The sequence below is a fragment of the Simochromis diagramma genome, unplaced genomic scaffold (genome assembly GCF_900408965.1).
Source record: "Simochromis diagramma unplaced genomic scaffold, fSimDia1.1 OVJJ01000596.1, whole genome shotgun sequence".
NCBI lineage: Eukaryota > Metazoa > Chordata > Actinopteri > Cichliformes > Cichlidae > Simochromis > Simochromis diagramma.
The window spans coordinates 2092198-2092504 of NW_024387245.1; positions in this window are offsets into that span (position 1 = coordinate 2092198).

Genomic DNA, 307 nt, shown 5'->3' on the forward strand with positions numbered 1-307 from the left:
GGAGAGGAGAGGGGGAGGGATACCAGGAGGAGGGGGCGGAAGCGGTGACGTAGTTTACATTTTAACGGAGGGCCCACGACGGCTGCAAGCCAAAGGGTCTCTTGACAAACGCACTCTCTCGTCTTTATTTCTCGAAAATCCTTCATTTTAAACCTCAATTGTCACCTTTGTGCGCATATGAAATCCTTCACTGGGCACAGTGCAGATAGTTCACAGAAAGGAAACCCCCCCAACTACATTCCAGTGTTAACACCCTTCAACACAATAAATCAGCCTTTATTATCATCATGATATTACTTATTTAATA